The sequence below is a fragment of the Taudactylus pleione genome, unplaced genomic scaffold (genome assembly GCF_031769625.1).
Source record: "Taudactylus pleione unplaced genomic scaffold, aTauple2 ptg000473l, whole genome shotgun sequence".
In the NCBI taxonomy this organism is placed as follows: Eukaryota; Metazoa; Chordata; class Amphibia; order Anura; family Myobatrachidae; genus Taudactylus; species Taudactylus pleione.
Genome location: NW_028284875.1, coordinates 7265992 through 7285549, shown reverse-complemented (window position 1 = coordinate 7285549; position 19558 = coordinate 7265992). Strand labels below are relative to the sequence as shown.

Below are 19558 nucleotides of genomic sequence, written 5' to 3'. Positions count from 1 at the left end.
CCAGCATGAAATGTGATTGTACTATCCAGCCCTAATAGTGTGGACCCTCATGGTACATTGCAGCAAAACAGATTGATGCAACTCTTTTACCAATAAAGAGGTAGTCTTTTGCATTCCATTTTGTTGACTAACTAAAGTAATGTTTACAGTGCATATGAACCAAAGCAGCTGTGTGTACTGATACCTTAAAAACAGTCATGTTTGTGTTTTTTTTTCTGCCTTCATATCAGGATGTTCAGGTAGCAGATGATAATCATTTACTGATGACATTAGAAAAAAAATTACATTTGCTCCAGGTTAGGCTTGAACTCACAACCTCAGCATTGCTCAACAGATACTGTCTTATAAGTACTGCACACACACCAACTGCGCCACAGGAGCACGTGGTCAAAATGCTTTATTTTTAGTTGAGCGATTTTAGCATCGAGTTGACTAAGTAAATTAACTTGGTTTATTAATTTTAAATTAGTTACTTTTTAAATCAACTAAACTACTGCACCCAATACTAAAGTACCTAATAAAAGTAATATTCTAATCATAAGGTAATCAATTATATTGTGCATTTGTGTTATTGCCCAGTTTTATGTATCCATAAGTGTATATTGCAATGAATTCATGCCATTGTTGTATAGTTCAATATTATCAAAATTGTAAAATAATTCCTGTTTATTTATCTTAAATAATATTTGCTATAGATATTTGTAACTTTAATGTTGCATAGGGAAAATATACACTATAATACCAAAAAGTGCAGAATCTTTAATTAAAAATAAGTTAAATCTCACTTGTGCTCTATATTTAAAGGTAAACATTGTTTTTTTGGTCTGTAGCACCTAAATTGTCAGTAAAGTCAGTGTCCAAAGAAATATAAAAGGCAGAAAATTACCCTTTTGATAACATGGATGAAAGGACTTCAAGAAACCCATCAGCAATTGCAATAGAAATTGTTATTTTGTAGCCACTCTGATATTAAATTGCAATTAAAACTTAATAGGTATGTTTTGGTATATATGGATTTTCTGCAATACCATTAAGACAGTCACCTGCATTGGAAAAAAGCATAACTTCTAGGATGAGAATGAGCAACAAAGGAACATGCATCCTAGATGGGACTTGAAGCCACTGTCCCAGGTGATAGTAAACTTATCTGGAAACTAATCCACAATGTCATTAGGATAAATGTCTGCTTTTAGATACTGGGCCATAATTTTGCAAGCTGAACAGTACCGGATTGTTAAGCAGATAAAAGTTTCTGGTGGAGCCATTTGTGCAGTATGAAGCAAGAATAAAAGGAACATCTCCAAAATTATTTTAATGAAATAAAGTCCCAAATGGGACTTGAACCCACAATCCCTGTCTTAGGAGGCCAGTGCCTTATCTATTAGACCACTGGGGCTTAACAACATCTTTGTATGAAACTAATTTTTTCATTAGTATAATCATCAATTGTTGCGATATAGGAAAGCCGTTTATTTGTGTTATTTGCTTTACAAATCCCAGCATGAAATGTGATTATACTATCCAGCCCTAATAGTGTGGACCCTCATGTTACATTGCAGCAAAACAGATTGATGCAACTCTTTTACCAATAAAGAGGTAGTCTTTTGCATTCCATTTTGTTGACTAACTAAAGTAATGTTTACAGTGCATATGAACCAAAGCAGCTGTGTGTACTGATACCTTAAAAACAGTCATGTTTGTGTCTTTTTTCTGCCTTCATATCAGGATGTTCAGGTAGCAGATGTTAATCATTTACTGATGACATTAGAAAAAAAAATTACATTTGCTCCAGGTTAGGCTTGAACTCACAACCTCAGCATTGCTCAACAGATACTGTCTTATAAGTACTGCGCACACACCAACTGCGCCACAGGAGCACATGGTCAAAATGCATTATTTTTAGTTGAGCGATTTTAGCATCGAGTTGACTAAGTAAATTAACTTGGTTTATTAATTTTAAATTAGTTACTTTTTAAATCAACTAAACTACTGCACCCAATACTAAAGTACCTAATAAAAGTAATATTCTAATCATAAGGTAATCAATTATATTGTGCATTTGTGTTATTGCCCAGTTTTATGTATCCATAGGTGTATATTGCAATGAATTCATGCCATTGTTGTATAGTTCAATATTATCAAAATTGTAAAATAATTCCTGTTTATTTATCTTAAATAATATTTGCTATAGATATTTGTAACTTTAATGTTGCATAGGGAAAATATACACTATAATACCAAAAAGTGCAGAATCTTTAAATAAAAATAAGTGAAATCTCACTTGTGCTCTATATTTAAAGGTAAACATTGTTTTTTTGTCTGTAGCACCTAAATTGTCAATAAAGTCAGTGTCCAAAGAAATATAAAAAGCAGAAAATTACCCTTTTGAAGACAAGGATGAAAGAACTTCAAGAAACCCATCAGCAATTGCAATAGACATTGTTATTTTGTAGCCACTCTGATATAAAATTGCAATTAAAACTTAATAGGTATGTTTTGGTATATATGGATTTTCTGCAATACCATTAAGACAGTCACCTGCATTGAAAAAAATCATAACTTCTTGCATGAGAATGTGCAACAAAGGAACATGCATCCTAGATGGGACTTGAAGCCACTGTCCCAGGTGATAGTAAACTTAACTGGAAACTAATCCACAATGTCATTAGGATAAATGTCTGCTTTTAGATACTGGGCCATAATTTTGCAAGCTGAACAGTACCGGATTGTTAAGCAGATAAAAGTTTTTGGTGGAGCCATTTGTGCAGTATGAAGCAAGAATAAAAGGAAAATCTCCAAAATCATTTTAATGAAATAAATCCTATCACCCAAGATGGGACTTGAACCCACAATCCCTGTCTTAGGAGGCCAGTGCCTTATCCATTAGGCCACTGGGGCTTAGTATTGTCTTTGTGTGAAACTGAGTTTTTCATTAGTATAATCATTAATTGTTGCGATATAGGAAAGCCATTTATTTGTGTTCTTTGCTTTACAAATCCCAGCATGAAATGTGATTGTACTAACCAGACCAAATAGTGTGGACCCTCATGTTACATTGCAGCAAAACAGATTGATGCAACTCTTTTACCAATAAATAGGTAGTCTTTTGCATTCCATTTTGTTGACTAACTAAAGTAATGTTTACAGTGCATATGAACCAAAGCAGCTGTGTGTACTGGTACCTTAAAAACAGTCATGTTTGTGTTTTTTTTTGCCTTCATATCAGGATGTTCAGGTAGCAGATGATAATCAATAACTGATGACATTAGTAAAAAAATTATATTTGCTCCAGGTGAGGCTTGAACTCACAACCTCGGCATTGCTCAACAGACACTGCCTTATAAGTACCGCGCGCTGACCGATAGCGCCACAGGAGCGCATGGTCAAAGTGCATTATTTTTAGTTGAGTGATTTTAGCATCGAGTTGACTAAGTAAATTAACTTGGTTTATTAATTTTAAATTAGTTACTTTTTAAATCCACTAAACTACTGCACCCAATACTAAAGTACCTAATAAAAGTAATATTCTAATCATAAGGTAATCAATTATATTGTGCATTTGTGTTATTGCCCAGTTTTATGTATCCATAGGTGTATATTGCAATGAATTCATGCCATTGTTGTACAGTTCAATATTATCAAAATTGTAAAATAATTCCTGTTTATTTATCTTAAATAATATTTGGTATAGATATATGTAACTTTAATGTTGCATAGGGAAAATATACACTATATTACCAAAAAATGCAGTATCTTTAAATAAAAATAAGTGAAATCTCACTTGTGCTCTATATTTAAAGGTAAACATTGTTTTTTTGTCTGTAGCACCTAAATTGTCAATAAAGTCAGTGTCCAAAGAAATATAAAAAGCAGAAAATTACCCTTTTGAAGACAAGGATGAAAGAACTTCAAGAAACCCATCAGCAATTGCAATAGACATTGTTATTTTGTAGCCACTCTGATATAAAATTGCAATTAAAACTTAATAGGTATGTTTTGGTATATATGGATTTTCTGCAATACCATTAAGACAGTCACCTGCATTGAAATAATTCATAACTTCTAGCATGAGAATGTGCAACAATGGAACATGCATCCTAGATGGGACTTGAAGCCACTGTCCCAGGTGATAGTAAACTTAACTGGAAACTAATCCACAATGTCATTAGGATAAATGTCTGCTTTTAGATACTGGGCCATAATTTTGCAAGCTGAACAGTACCGGATTGTTAAGCAGATAAAAGTTTCTGGTGGAGGCATTTGTGCAGTATGAAGCAAGAATAAAAGGAACATCTCCAAAATTATTTTAATGAAATAAAGTCCCAAATGGGACTTGAACCCACAATCCCTGTCTTAGGAGGCCAGTGCCTTATCTATTAGGCCACTGGGGCTTAGTAACATCTTTTTATGAAACTGATTTTTTCATTAGTATAATCATTAATTGTTGCGATATAGGAAAGCCGTTTATTTGTGTTATTTGCTTTACAAATCCCAGCATGAAATGTGATTGTACTATCCAGCCCTAATAGTGTGGACCCTCATGGTACATTGCAGCAAAACAGATTGATGCAACTCTTTTACCAATAAAGAGGTAGTCTTTTGCATTCCATTTTGTTGACTAACTAAAGTAATGTTTACAGTGCATATGAACCAAAGCAGCTGTGTGTACTGATACCTTAAAAACAGTCATGTTTGTGTTTTTTTTTCTGCCTTCATATCAGGATGTTCAGGTAGCAGATGATAATCATTTACTGATGACATTAGAAAAAAAATTACATTTGCTCCAGGTTAGGCTTGAACTCACAACCTCAGCATTGCTCAACAGATACTGTCTTATAAGTACTGCGCACACACCAACTGCGCCACAGGAGCACGTGGTCAAAATGCTTTATTTTTAGTTGAGCGATTTTAGCATCGAGTTGACTAAGTAAATTAACTTGGTTTATTAATTTTAAATTAGTTACTTTTTAAATCAACTAAACTACTGCACCCAATACTAAAGTACCTAATAAAAGTAATATTCTAATCATAAGGTAATCAATTATATTGTGCATTTGTGTTATTGCCCAGTTTTATGTATCCATAGGTGTATATTGCAATGAATTCATGCCATTGTTGTATAGTTCAATATTATCAAAATTGTAAAATAATTCCTGTTTATTTATCTTAAATAATATTTGCTATAGATATTTGTAACTTTAATGTTGCATAGGGAAAATATACACTATAATACCAAAAAGTGCAGAATCTTTAATTAAAAATAAGTTAAATCTCACTTGTGCTCTATATTTAAAGGTAAACATTGTTTTTTTGGTCTGTAGCACCTAAATTGTCAGTAAAGTCAGTGTCCAAAGAAATATAAAAGGCAGAAAATTACCCTTTTGATAACATGGATGAAAGGACTTCAAGAAACCCATCAGCAATTGCAATAGAAATTGTTATTTTGTAGCTACTCTGATATAAAATTGCAATTAAAACTTAATAGGTATGTTTTGGTATATATGGATTTTCTGCAATACCATTAAGACAGTCACCTGCATTGAAAAAAATCATAACTTCTAGCATGAGAATGAGCAACAAAGGAACATGCATCCTAGATGGGACTTGAAGCCACTGTCCCAGGTGATAGTAAACTTATCTGGAAACTAATCCACAATGTCATTAGGATAAATGTCTGCTTTTAGATACTGGGCCATAATTTTGCAAGCTGAAAAGTACCGGATTGTTAAGCAGATAAAAGTTTCTGGTGGAGCCATTTGTGCAGTATGAAGCAAGAATAAAAGGAACATCTCCAAAATTATTTTAATGAAATAAAGTCCCAAATGGGACTTGAACCCACAATCCCTGTCTTAGGAGGCCAGTGCCTTATCTATTAGGCCACTGGGGCTTAGCAACATCTTTGTATGAAACTGATTTTTTCATTAGTATAATCATCAATTGTTGCGATATAGGAAAGCCGTTTATTTGTGTTATTTGCTTTACAAATCCCAGCATGAAATGTGATTGTACTATCCAGCCCTAATAATGTGGACCCTCATGGTACATTGCAGCAAAACAGATTGATGCAACTCTTTTACCAATAAAGAGGTAGTCTTTAGCATTCCATTTTGTTGACTAACTAAAGTAATGTTTACAGTGCATATGAACCAAAGCAGCTTTGTGTACTGATACCTTAAAAACAGTCATGTTTGTGTTTTTTTTTCTGCCTTCATATCAGGATGTTCAGGTAGCAGATGATAATCATTTACTGATGACATTAGAAAAAAAATTACATTTGCTCCAGGTTAGGCTTTAACTCACAACCTCAGCATTGCTCAACAGATACTGTCTTATAAGTACTGCGCACACACCGACTGCGCCACAGGAGCACATGGTGAAAGTGCATTATTTTTAGTTGAGCGATTTTAACATCGACTTGACTAAGTAAATTAACTTGGTTTATTAATTTTAAATTAGTTACTTTTTAAATCAACTAAACTACTGCACCCAATACTAAAGTACCTAATAAAAGTAATATTCTAATCATAAGGTAATCAATTATATTGTGCATTTGTGTTATTGCCCAGTTTTATGTATCCATAGGTGTATATTGCAATGAATTCATGCCATTGTTGTATATTTCAATATTATCAAAATTGTAAAATAATTCCTGTTTATTTATCTTAAATAATATTTGCTATAGATATTTGTAACTTTAATGTTGCATAGGGAAAATATACACTATAATACCAAAAAGTGCAGAATCTTTAATTAAAAATAAGTTAAATCTCACTTGTGCTCTATATTTAAAGGTAAACATTGTTTTTTTGGTCTGTAGCACCTAAATTGTCAGTAAAGTCAGTGTCCAAAGAAATATAAAAGGCAGAAAATTACCCTTTTGATAACATGGATGAAAGGACTTCAAGAAACCCATCAGCAATTGCAATAGAAATTGTTATTTTGTAGCCACTCTGATATAAAATTGCAATTAAAACTTAATAGGTATGTTTTGGTATATATGGATTTTCTGCAATACCATTAAGACAGTCACCTGCATTGAAAAAAAGCATAACTTCTAGCATGAGAATGAGCAACAAAGGAACATGCATCCTAGATGGGACTTGAAGCCACTGTCCCAGGTGATAGTAAACTTATCTGGAAACTAATCCACAATGTCATTAGGATAAATGTCTGCTTTTAGATACTGGGCCATAATTTTGCAAGCTGAAAAGTACCGGATTGTTAAGCAGATAAAAGTTTCTGGTGGAGCCATTTGTGCAGTATGAAGCAAGAATAAAAGGAACATCTCCAAAAATTTTTTAATGAAATAAAGTCCCAAATGGGACTTGAACCCACAATCCCTGTCTTAGGAGGCCAGTGCCTTATCTATTAGGCCACTGGGGCTTAGTAACATCTTTTTATGAAACTGATTTTTTCATTAGTATAATCATTAATTGTTGCGATATAGGAAAGCCGTTTATTTGTGTTATTTGCTTTACAAATCCCAGCATGAAATGTGATTGTACTATCCAGCCCTAATAGTGTGGACCCTCATGGTACATTGCAGCAAAACAGATTGATGCAACTCTTTTACCAATAAAGAGGTAGTCTTTTGCATTCCATTTTGTTGACTAACTAAAGTAATGTTTACAGTGCATATGAACCAAAGCAGCTGTGTGTACTGATACCTTAAAAACAGTCATGTTTGTGTTTTTTTTTCTGCCTTCATATCAGGATGTTCAGGTAGCAGATGATAATCATTTACTGATGACATTAGAAAAAAAATTACATTTGCTCCAGGTTAGGCTTGAACTCACAACCTCAGCATTGCTCAACAGATACTGTCTTATAAGTACTGCGCACACACCAACTGCGCCACAGGAGCACGTGGTCAAAATGCTTTATTTTTAGTTGAGCGATTTTAGCATCGAGTTGACTAAGTAAATTAACTTGGTTTATTAATTTTAAATTAGTTACTTTTTAAATCAACTAAACTACTGCACCCAATACTAAAGTACCTAATAAAAGTAATATTCTAATCATAAGGTAATCAATTATATTGTGCATTTGTGTTATTGCCCAGTTTTATGTATCCATAGGTGTATATTGCAATGAATTCATGCCATTGTTGTATAGTTCAATATTATCAAAATTGTAAAATAATTCCTGTTTATTTATCTTAAATAATATTTGCTATAGATATTTGTAACTTTAATGTTGCATAGGGAAAATATACACTATAATACCAAAAAGTGCAGAATCTTTAATTAAAAATAAGTTAAATCTCACTTGTGCTCTATATTTAAAGGTAAACATTGTTTTTTTGGTCTGTAGCACCTAAATTGTCAGTAAAGTCAGTGTCCAAAGAAATATAAAAGGCAGAAAATTACCCTTTTGATAACATGGATGAAAGGACTTCAAGAAACCCATCAGCAATTGCAATAGAAATTGTTATTTTGTAGCTACTCTGATATAAAATTGCAATTAAAACTTAATAGGTATGTTTTGGTATATATGGATTTTCTGCAATACCATTAAGACAGTCACCTGCATTGAAAAAAATCATAACTTCTAGCATGAGAATGAGCAACAAAGGAACATGCATCCTAGATGGGACTTGAAGCCACTGTCCCAGGTGATAGTAAACTTATCTGGAAACTAATCCACAATGTCATTAGGATAAATGTCTGCTTTTAGATACTGGGCCATAATTTTGCAAGCTGAAAAGTACCGGATTGTTAAGCAGATAAAAGTTTCTGGTGGAGCCATTTGTGCAGTATGAAGCAAGAATAAAAGGAACATCTCCAAAATTATTTTAATGAAATAAAGTCCCAAATGGGACTTGAACCCACAATCCCTGTCTTAGGAGGCCAGTGCCTTATCTATTAGGCCACTGGGGCTTAGCAACATCTTTGTATGAAACTGATTTTTTCATTAGTATAATCATCAATTGTTGCGATATAGGAAAGCCGTTTATTTGTGTTATTTGCTTTACAAATCCCAGCATGAAATGTGATTATACTATCCAGCCCTAATAGTGTGGACCCTCATGTTACATTGCAGCAAAACAGATTGATGCAACTCTTTTACCAATAAAGAGGTAGTCTTTTGCATTCCATTTTGTTGACTAACTAAAGTAATGTTTACAGTGCATATGAACCAAAGCAGCTGTGTGTACTGATACCTTAAAAACAGTCATGTTTGTGTCTTTTTTCTGCCTTCATATCAGGATGTTCAGGTAGCAGATGATAATCATTTACTGATGACATTAGAAAAAAAAATTACATTTGCTCCAGGTTAGGCTTGAACTCACAACCTCAGCATTGCTCAACAGATACTGTCTTATAAGTACTGCGCACACACCAACTGCGCCACAGGAGCACATGGTCAAAATGCATTATTTTTAGTTGAGCGATTTTAGCATCGAGTTGACTAAGTAAATTAACTTGGTTTATTAATTTTAAATTAGTTACTTTTTAAATCAACTAAACTACTGCACCCAATACTAAAGTACCTAATAAAAGTAATATTCTAATCATAAGGTAATCAATTATATTGTGCATTTGTGTTATTGCCCAGTTTTATGTATCCATAGGTGTATATTGCAATGAATTCATGCCATTGTTGTATAGTTCAATATTATCAAAATTGTAAAATAATTCCTGTTTATTTATCTTAAATAATATTTGCTATAGATATTTGTAACTTTAATGTTGCATAGGGAAAATATACACTATAATACCAAAAAGTGCAGAATCTTTAATTAAAAATAAGTTAAATCTCACTTGTGCTCTATATTTAAAGGTAAACATTGTTTTTTTGGTCTGTAGCACCTAAATTGTCAGTAAAGTCAGTGTCCAAAGAAATATAAAAGGCAGAAAATTACCCTTTTGATAACATGGATGAAAGGACTTCAAGAAACCCATCAGCAATTGCAATAGAAATTGTTATTTTGTAGCCACTCTGATATAAAATTGCAATTAAAACTTAATAGGTATGTTTTGGTATATATGGATTTTCTGCAATACCATTAAGACAGTCACCTGCATTGAAAAAAATCATAACTTCTAGCATGAGAATGAGCAACAAAGGAACATGCATCCTAGATGGGACTTGAAGCCACTGTCCCAGGTGATAGTAAACTTATCTGGAAACTAATCCACAATGTCATTAGGATAAATGTCTGCTTTTAGATACTGGGCCATAATTTTGCAAGCTGAAAAGTACCGGATTGTTAAGCAGATAAAAGTTTCTGGTGGAGCCATTTGTGCAGTATGAAGCAAGAATAAAAGGAACATCTCCAAAATTATTTTAATGAAATAAAGTCCCAAATGGGACTTGAACCCACAATCCCTGTCTTAGGAGGTCAGTGCCTTATCTATTAGGCCACTGGGGCTTAGTAACATCTTTTTATGAAACTGATTTTTTCATTATTATAATCATTAATTGTTGCGATATAGGAAAGCCGTTTATTTGTGTTATTTGCTTTACAAATCCCAGCATGAAATGTGATTGTACTATCCAGCCCTAATAGTGTGGACCCTCATGGTACATTGCAGCAAAACAGATTGATGCAACTCTTTTACCAATAAAGAGGTAGTCTTTTGCATTCCATTTTGTTGACTAACTAAAGTAATGTTTACAGTGCATATGAACCAAAGCAGCTGTGTGTACTGATACCTTAAAAACAGTCATGTTTGTGTTTTTTTTTCTGCCTTCATATCAGGATGTTCAGGTAGCAGATGATAATCATTTACTGATGACATTAGAAAAAAAATTACATTTGCTCCAGGTTAGGCTTGAACTCACAACCTCAGCATTGCTCAACAGATACTGTCTTATAAGTACTGCGCACACACCAACTGCGCCACAGGAGCACGTGGTCAAAATGCTTTATTTTTAGTTGAGCGATTTTAGCATCGAGTTGACTAAGTAAATTAACTTGGTTTATTAATTTTAAATTAGTTACTTTTTAAATCAACTAAACTACTGCACCCAATACTAAAGTACCTAATAAAAGTAATATTCTAATCATAAGGTAATCAATTAAATTGTGCATTTGTGTTATTGCCCAGTTTTATGTATCCATAGGTGTATATTGCAATGAATTCATGCCATTGTTGTATAGTTCAATATTATCAAAATTGTAAAATAATTCCTGTTTATTTATCTTAAATAATATTTGCTATAGATATTTGTAACTTTAATGTTGCATAGGGAAAATATACACTATAATACCAAAAAGTGCAGAATCTTTAATTAAAAATAAGTTAAATCTCACTTGTGCTCTATATTTAAAGGTAAACATTGTTTTTTTGGTCTGTAGCACCTAAATTGTCAGTAAAGTCAGTGTCCAAAGAAATATAAAAGGCAGAAAATTACCCTTTTGATAACATGGATGAAAGGACTTCAAGAAACCCATCAGCAATTGCAATAGAAATTGTTCTTTTGTAGCCACTCTGATATAAAATTGCAATTAAAACTTAATAGGTATGTTTTGGTATATATGGATTTTCTGCAATACCATTAAGACAGTCACCTGCATTGAAAAAAATCATAACTTCTAGCATGAGAATGAGCAACAAAGGAACATGCATCCTAGATGGGACTTGAAGCCACTGTCCCAGGTGATAGTAAACTTATCTGGAAACTAATCCACAATGTCATTAGGATAAATGTCTGCTTTTAGATACTGGGCCATAATTTTGCAAGCTGAAAAGTACCGGATTGTTAAGCAGATAAAAGTTTCTGGTGGAGCCATTTGTGCAGTATGAAGCAAGAATAAAAGGAACATCTCCAAAATTATTTTAATGAAATAAAGTCCCAAATGGGACTTGAACCCACAATCCCTGTCTTCGGAGGTCAGTGCCTTATCTATTAGGCCACTGGGGCTTAGTAACATCTTTTTATGAAACTGATTTTTTCATTAGTATAATCATTAATTGTTGCGATATAGGAAAGCCGTTTATTTGTGTTATTTGCTTTACAAATCCCAGCATGAAATGTGATTGTACTATCCAGCCCTAATAGTGTGGACCCTCATGGTACATTGCAGCAAAACAGATTGATGCAACTCTTTTACCAATAAAGAGGTAGTCTTTTGCATTCCATTTTGTTGACTAACTAAAGTAATGTTTACAGTGCATATGAACCAAAGCAGCTGTGTGTACTGATACCTTAAAAACAGTCATGTTTGTGTTTTTTTTCTGCCTTCATATCAGGATGTTCAGGTAGCAGATGATAATCATTTACTGATGACATTAGAAAAAAAATTACATTTGCTCCAGGTTAGGCTTGAACTCACAACCTCAGCATTGCTCAACAGATACTGTCTTATAAGTACTGCGCACACACCAACTGCGCCACAGGAGCACGTGGTCAAAATGCTTTATTTTTAGTTGAGCGATTTTAGCATCGAGTTGACTAAGTAAATTAACTTGGTTTATTAATTTTAAATTAGTTACTTTTTAAATCAACTAAACTACTGCACCCAATACTAAAGTACCTAATAAAAGTAATATTCTAATCATAAGGTAATCAATTATATTGTGCATTTGTGTTATTGCCCAGTTTTATGTATCCATAGGTGTATATTGCAATGAATTCATGCCATTGTTGTATAGTTCAATATTATCAAAATTGTAAAATAATTCCTGTTTATTTATCTTAAATAATATTTGCTATAGATATTTGTAACTTTAATGTTGCATAGGGAAAATATACACTATAATACCAAAAAGTGCAGAATCTTTAATTAAAAATAAGTTAAATCTCACTTGTGCTCTATATTTAAAGGTAAACATTGTTTTTTTGGTCTGTAGCACCTAAATTGTCAGTAAAGTCAGTGTCCAAAGAAATATAAAAGGCAGAAAATTACCCTTTTGATAACATGGATGAAAGGACTTCAAGAAACCCATCAGCAATTGCAATAGAAATTGTTATTTTGTAGCCACTCTGATATAAAATTGCAATTAAAACTTAATAGGTATGTTTTGGTATATATGGATTTTCTGCAATACCATTAAGACAGTCACCTGCATTGAAAAAAATCATAACTTCTAGCATGAGAATGAGCAACAAAGGAACATGCATCCTAGATGGGACTTGAAGCCACTGTCCCAGGTGATAGTAAACTTATCTGGAAACTAATCCACAATGTCATTAGGATAAATGTCTGCTTTTAGATACTGGGCCATAATTTTGCAAGCTGAAAAGTACCGGATTGTTAAGCAGATAAAAGTTTCTGGTGGAGCCATTTGTGCAGTATGAAGCAAGAATAAAAGGAACATCTCCAAAATTATTTTAATGAAATAAAGTCCCAAATGGGACTTGAACCCACAATCCCTGTCTTAGGAGGCCAGTGCCTTATCTATTAGGCCACTGGGGCTTAGCAACATCTTTGTATGAAACTGATTTTTTCATTAGTATAATCATCAATTGTTGCGATATAGGAAAGCCGTTTATTTGTGTTATTTGCTTTACAAATCCCAGCATGAAATGTGATTATACTATCCAGCCCTAATAGTGTGGACCCTCATGTTACATTGCAGCAAAACAGATTGATGCAACTCTTTTACCAATAAAGAGGTAGTCTTTTGCATTCCATTTTGTTGACTAACTAAAGTAATGTTTACAGTGCATATGAACCAAAGCAGCTGTGTGTACTGATACCTTAAAAACAGTCATGTTTGTGTCTTTTTTCTGCCTTCATATCAGGATGTTCAGGTAGCAGATGATAATCATTTACTGATGACATTAGAAAAAAAAATTACATTTGCTCCAGGTTAGGCTTGAACTTACAACCTCAGCATTGCTCAACAGATACTGTCTTATAAGTACTGCGCACACACCAACTGCGCCACAGGAGCACATGGTCAAAAAGCATTATTTTTAGTTGAGCGATTTTAGCATCGAGTTGACTAAGTAAATTAACTTGGTTTATTAATTTTAAATTAGTTACTTTTTAAATCAACTAAACTACTGCACCCAATACTAAAGTACCTAATAAAAGTAATATTCTAATCATAAGGTAATCAATTATATTGTGCATTTGTGTTATTGCCCAGTTTTATGTATCCATAGGTGTATATTGCAATGAATTCATGCCATTGTTGTATAGTTCAATATTATCAAAATTGTAAAATAATTCCTGTTTATTTATCTTAAATAATATTTGCTATAGATATTTGTAACTTTAATGTTGCATAGGGAAAATATACACTATAATACCAAAAAGTGCAGAATCTTTAATTAAAAATAAGTTAAATCTCACTTGTGCTCTATATTTAAAGGTAAACATTGTTTTTTTGGTCTGTAGCACCTAAATTGTCAGTAAAGTCAGTGTCCAAAGAAATATAAAAGGCAGAAAATTACCCTTTTGATAACATGGATGAAAGGACTTCAAGAAACCCATCAGCAATTGCAATAGAAATTGTTCTTTTGTAGCCACTCTGATATAAAATTGCAATTAAAACTTAATAGGTATGTTTTGGTATATATGGATTTTCTGCAATACCATTAAGACAGTCACCTGCATTGAAAAAAATCATAACTTCTAGCATGAGAATGAGCAACAAAGGAACATGCATCCTAGATGGGACTTGAAGCCACTGTCCCAGGTGATAGTAAACTTATCTGGAAACTAATCCACAATGTCATTAGGATAAATGTCTGCTTTTAGATACTGGGCCATAATTTTGCAAGCTGAAAAGTACCGGATTGTTAAGCAGATAAAAGTTTCTGGTGGAGCCATTTGTGCAGTATGAAGCAAGAATAAAAGGAACATCTCCAAAATTATTTTAATGAAATAAAGTCCCAAATGGGACTTGAACCCACAATCCCTGTCTTAGGAGGTCAGTGCCTTATCTATTAGGCCACTGGGGCTTAGTAACATCTTTTTATGAAACTGATTTTTTCATTAGTATAATCATTAATTGTTGCGATATAGGAAAGCCGTTTATTTGTGTTATTTGCTTTACAAATCCCAGCATGAAATGTGATTGTACTATCCAGCCCTAATAGTGTGGACCCTCATGGTACATTGCAGCAAAACAGATTGATGCAACTCTTTTACCAATAAAGAGGTAGTCTTTTGCATTCCATTTTGTTGACTAACTAAAGTAATGTTTACAGTGCATATGAACCAAAGCAGCTGTGTGTACTGATACCTTAAAAACAGTCATGTTTGTGTTTTTTTTTCTGCCTTCATATCAGGATGTTCAGGTAGCAGATGATAATCATTTACTGATGACATTAGAAAAAAAATTACATTTGCTCCAGGTTAGGCTTGAACTCACAACCTCAGCATTGCTCAACAGATACTGTCTTATAAGTACTGCGCACACACCAACTGCGCCACAGGAGCACGTGGTCAAAATGCTTTATTTTTAGTTGAGCGATTTTAGCATCGAGTTGACTAAGTAAATTAACTTGGTTTATTAATTTTAAATTAGTTACTTTTTAAATCAACTAAACTACTGCACCCAATACTAAAGTACCTAATAAAAGTAATATTCTAATCATAAGGTAATCAATTATATTGTGCATTTGTGTTATTGCCCAGTTTTATGTATCCATAGGTGTATATTGCAATGAATTCATGCCATTGTTGTATAGTTCAATATTATCAAAATTGTAAAATAATTCCTGTTTATTTATCTTAAATAATATTTGCTATAGATATTTGTAACTTTAATGTTGCATAGGGAAAATATACACTATAATACCAAAAAGTGCAGAATCTTTAATTAAAAATAAGTTAAATCTCACTTGTGCTCTATATTTAAAGGTAAACATTGTTTTTTTGGTCTGTAGCACCTAAATTGTCAGTAAAGTCAGTGTCCAAAGAAATATAAAAGGCAGAAAATTACCCTTTTGATAACATGGATGAAAGGACTTCAAGAAACCCATCAGCAATTGCAATAGAAATTGTTATTTTGTAGCCACTCTGATATAAAATTGCAATTAAAACTTAATAGGTATGTTTTGGTATATATGGATTTTCTGCAATACCATTAAGACAGTCACCTGCATTGAAAAAAATCATAACTTCTAGCATGAGAATGAGCAACAAAGGAACATGCATCCTAGATGGGACTTGAAGCCACTGTCCCAGGTGATAGTAAACTTATCTGGAAACTAATCCACAATGTCATTAGGATAAATGTCTGCTTTTAGATACTGGGCCATAATTTTGCAAGCTGAAAAGTACCGGATTGTTAAGCAGATAAAAGTTTCTGGTGGAGCCATTTGTGCAGTATGAAGCAAGAATAAAAGGAACATCTCCAAAATTATTTTAATGAAATAAAGTCCCAAATGGGACTTGAACCCACAATCCCTGTCTTAGGAGGCCAGTGCCTTATCTATTAGGCCACTGGGGCTTAGCAACATCTTTGTATGAAACTGATTTTTTCATTAGTTTAATCATCAATTGTTGCGATATAGGAAAGCCGTTTATTTGTGTTATTTGCTTTACAAATCCCAGCATGAAATGTGATTATACTATCCAGCCCTAATAGTGTGGACCCTCATGTTACATTGCAGCAAAACAGATTGATGCAACTCTTTTACCAATAAAGAGGTAGTCTTTTGCATTCCATTTTGTTGACTAACTAAAGTAATGTTTACAGTGCATATGAACCAAAGCAGCTGTGTGTACTGATACCTTAAAAACAGTCATGTTTGTGTCTTTTTTCTGCCTTCATATCAGGATGTTCAGGTAGCAGATGATAATCATTTACTGATGACATTAGAAAAAAAAATTACATTTGCTGCAGGTTAGGCTTGAACTCACAACCTCAGCATTGCTCAACAGATACTGTCTTATAAGTACTGCGCACACACCAACTGCGCCACAGGAGCACATGGTCAAAATGCATTATTTTTAGTTGAGCGATTTTAGCATCGAGTTGACTAAGTAAATTAACTTGGTTTATTAATTTTAAATTAGTTACTTTTTAAATCCACTAAACTACTGCACCCAATACTAAAGTACCTAATAAAAGTAATATTCTAATCATAAGGTAATCAATTATATTGTGCATTTGTGTTATTGCCCAGTTTTATGTATCCATAGGTGTATATTGCAATGAATTCATGCCATTGTTGTACAGTTCAATATTATCAAAATTGTAAAATAATTCCTGTTTATTTATCTTAAATAATCTTTGGTATAGATATATGTAACTTTAATGTTGCATAGGGAAAATATACACTATATTACCAAAAAATGCAGTATCTTTAAATAAAAATAAGTTAAATCTCACTTGTGCTCTATATTTAAAGGTAAACATTGTTTTTTTGGTCTGTAGCACCTAAATAGTCAGTAAAGTCAGTGTCCAAAGAAATATAAAAGGCAGAAAATTACCCTTTTGATAACATGGATGAAAGGACTTCAAGAAACCCATCAGCAATTGCAATAGAAATTGTTATTTTGTAGCCACTCTGATATTAAATTGCAATTAAAACTTAATAGGTATGTTTTGGTATATATGAATTTTCTGCAATACCATTAAGACAGTCACCTGCATTGAAAAAAAGCATAACTTCTAGGATGAGAATGAGCAACAAAGGAACATGCATCCTAGATGGGACTTTAAGCCACTGTCCCAGGTGATAGTAAACTCTTCAGGAAACTAATCCACAATGTCATTAGGATGAATGTCTGCTTTTAGATACTGGGCCATAATTTTGCAAGCTGAACAGTACCGGATTGTTAAGCAGATAAAAGTTTCTGGTGGAGCCATTTGTGCAGTATGAAGCAAGAATAAAAGGAACATCTCCAAAATAATTTTAATGAAATAAAGTCCCAAATGGGACTTGAACCCACAATCACTGTCTTAGGAGGCCAGTGCCTTATCTATTAGGCCACGGGGGCTTAGTAACATCTTTCCATGAAACTGATTTTTTCATTAGTATAATCATTAATTGTTGCGATATAGGAAAGCCGTTTATTTGTGTTATTTGCTTTACAAATCCCAGCATGAAATGTGATTGTACTATCCAGCCCTAATAGTGTGGACCCTCATGGTACATTGCAGCAAAACAGATTGATGCAACTCTTTTACCAATAAAGAGGTAGTCTTTTGCATTCCATTTTGTTGACTAACTAAAGTAATGTTTACAGTGCACATGAACCAAAGCAGCTGTGTGTACTGATACCTTAAAAACAGTCATGTTTGTGTTTTTTTTTCTGCCTTCATATCAGGATGTTCAGGTAGCAGATGATAATCATTTACTGATGACATTAGAAAAAAAATTACATTTGCTCCAGGTTAGGCTTGAACCCGCATTGCTCAACAGATACTGTCTTATAAGTACTGCGCACACACCGACTGCGCCACAGGAGCACATGGTCAAAGCGCATTATTTTTAGTTGAGCGATTTTAGCATCGAGTTGACTAAGTAAATTAACTTGGTTTATTAATTTTAAATTAGTTACTTTTTAAATCAACTAAACTACTGCACCCAATACTAAAGTACCTAATAAAAGTAATATTCTAATCATAAGGTATTCAATTATATTATGCATTTGTGTTATAGCCCAGTTTTATGTATCCATAGGTGTATATTGCAATGAATTCATGCCATTGTTGTATAGTTCAATATTATCAAAATTGTAAAATAATTCCTGTTTATTTATCTTAAATAATATTTGCTATAGATATTTGTAACTTTAATGTTGCATAGGGAAAATATACACTATAATACCAAAAAGTGCAGAATCTTTAATTAAAAATAAGTTAAATCTCACTTGTGCTCTATATTTAAAGGTAAACATTGTTTTTTTGGTCTGTAGCACCTAAATTGTCAGTAAAGTCAGTGTCCAAAGAAATATAAAAGGCAGAAAATTAACCTTTTGATAACATGGATGAAAGGACTTCAAGAAACCCATCAGCAATTGCAATAGAAATTGTTATTTTGTAGCCACTCTGATATTAAATTGCAATTAAAACTTAATAGGTATGTTTTGGTATATATGGATTTTCTGCAATACCATTAAGACAGTCACCTGCATTGAAAAAAAGCATAACTTCTAGGATGAGAATGAGCAACAAAGGAACATGCATCCTAGATGGGACTTTAAGCCACTGTCCCAGGTGATAGTAAACTCTTCAGGAAACTAATCCACAATGTCATTAGGATGAATGTCTGCTTTTAGATACTGGGCCATAATTTTGCAAGCTGAACAGTACCGGATTGTTAAGCAGATAAAAGTTTCTGGTGGAGCCATTTGTGCAGTATGAAGCAAGAATAAAAGGAACATCTCCAAAATCATTTTAATGAAATAAATCCTATCACCCAAGATGGGACTTGAACCCACAATCCCTGGCTTAGGAGGCCAGTGCCTTATCCATTAGGCCACTGGGGCTTAGTATCGTCTTTGTGTGAAACTGAGTTTTTCATTAGTATAATCATTAATTGTTGCGATATAGGAAAGCCATTTATTTGTGTTCTTTGCTTTACAAATCCCATCATGAAATGTGATTGTACTAACCAGACCAAATAGTGTGGACCCTCATGTTACATTGCAGCAAAACAGATTGATGCAACTCTTTTACCAATAAATAGGTAGTCTTTT

At 33.2% G+C, this 19558-nt stretch overlaps 2 non-coding genes across 2 annotated transcripts; both read right to left on the bottom strand.

Annotated features, from left to right (window-relative positions):
- Nucleotides 1–3284: 3284 nt before the first annotated feature.
- TRNAI-UAU (transfer RNA isoleucine (anticodon UAU)) lies at nucleotides 3285–3377 on the bottom strand. The gene is given in 2 exon segments: nucleotides 3285–3320; nucleotides 3340–3377. It is a non-coding gene; the product is annotated as a tRNA-Ile (tRNA).
- Nucleotides 3378–19275: 15898 nt separating this feature from the next.
- TRNAR-CCU (transfer RNA arginine (anticodon CCU)) lies at nucleotides 19276–19348 on the bottom strand. Its single transcript has one exon. It is a non-coding gene; the product is annotated as a tRNA-Arg (tRNA).
- Between the last annotated feature and the right edge of the window lie 210 nt (nucleotides 19349–19558).